This window comes from Trichechus manatus, unplaced genomic scaffold, assembly GCF_000243295.1.
Source record: "Trichechus manatus latirostris isolate Lorelei unplaced genomic scaffold, TriManLat1.0 scaffold00364, whole genome shotgun sequence".
In the NCBI taxonomy this organism is placed as follows: domain Eukaryota; kingdom Metazoa; phylum Chordata; class Mammalia; order Sirenia; family Trichechidae; genus Trichechus; species Trichechus manatus.
The window spans coordinates 249197-250840 of record NW_004444300.1 but is presented as its reverse complement, the minus strand read 5'-3'; positions in this window follow the sequence as shown (position 1 = coordinate 250840).

Genomic DNA, 1644 nt, shown 5'->3' with positions numbered 1-1644 from the left:
TATTTCCTTTCTTCTGGTGGCTATAGGCTTTTTTTGCTTTTTTTCCTATTTGTTTGAGTTGTGTAGTTAATGTTTTGATTCTGTTCCTTTCTTCTTTTTTGATGTGTGCATCTATTGCTATAAATTGACCTCTGAGCACTGCCTTTGCTGTGTCCCAAAGATTTTGGTATGATATGTTTTAATTCTCATTTGATTCTAGGAATTTTTTGATTCCATCTTTGATTTCTTCTATTACCCAGTGGTGTGTAAGCATCGTGTTATTCAGTTTCCATGTAATTGAATTTTTTCCCTTGCTCTTCCTGTTGTTAATTTCTACCTTGATGGCATTGTGATTAGAGAAGATCTTTGTATTATATCAATGCTTTGGGTTTTGTTGACGGTTGTTTTGTGGCTGAAGATGTGGTCTGTTCTGGAGAATATTTCATGTGCATTGGAAAAGAGTGTGTATTTTGCTGCTGTTGGGTGGAGTTTTCTATACATGTCTGTGAGGTCAAGTTGGCTGATTGTGGCCTTTAAATCTTCTGAATCTTTGTTGAGTTTCTCTCTAGATGTTCTGTCTTTGACTGAAACTAGTGTGTTGAAGTCTCCTACTATTACAGTGGAACTGTCAATTTCTCTTTTCAGTGCTGTTGATGTTTATGTATTTTGGAGCCTTGTCATTTGGGTGCATATATATTTATTATGGTTACGTGTTCATGCTGGATAGTCCCTTTAATCATTATATAGTGCCCTTCTTTGTCTTTTATGGTAGATTTTGTTTAAAGTCTATTTTATCTGATATTAGTATTGCCACTCCTGCTTTTTTTTGGTGGCTGTTTGCTTGATATATTTTTTTCTGTCCTTTGATTTTTAATAAATTTATGTCTTTGTTTGTAAGGTGTGTCTCTTGTAGACGGTATATTGATGGATCCTGTTTTTTAATCCATTCTGTCACTCTCTGTATCTCTATAGGTACATTTAGGCCATTTACATTCAGTGTAATTGTTGATAGATGTGAGTTTATTGCTGTCATTTTGTAGTGCTTTTTTTGTGGTGCTGATGATTTCTTTTTTCCTCTTACTCTCCTTTGCTGAATTCCTTTTCTTTGTGGACTTTTTTTCATTTATTTTGTTTTTGTAGATTTTGTTTTTACTGAGAGTTTATGTTTTTCTTCTTTATTTTGATGAGTAGGTTTGTTAACTTTCTTTGTGGTTACCTTGAAATTTACCCTTGTCTTCCTAAGTTTGAACCAGTCTATTATTACTCAGAATCGACATACCTTCCTCTCCATTAAAAAGTTCTATACCTGTATTATTCATTCCCTGTTTTATTGTTCTGAAGTTGTTGTCATTTGCAGATTAACCTCTCTTGTTCCCTGTTGTAAATCTTTTGGTTTTGGATAGTCCTTGAGAGTTCATTTCCTAGGCTGATATCTGGTTGGTGCAATCTTGTGTCCTAGATTCAGGCTGTCATCTGATGTCATTTGTTCTCAAACAGGAGGACTCTCTTTAATAATTCTTTGTTTTTTTTGGAAGTTAAGTATACTTTTATTTATTTATTTATTTAGTTTTATTGTACTTCAGGTGAAGATTTACAGAACAAATAGCTTCTCATGAAACAGTAGTACACATATTGTTTTATGACATTGGTTAACAACCCCACAAC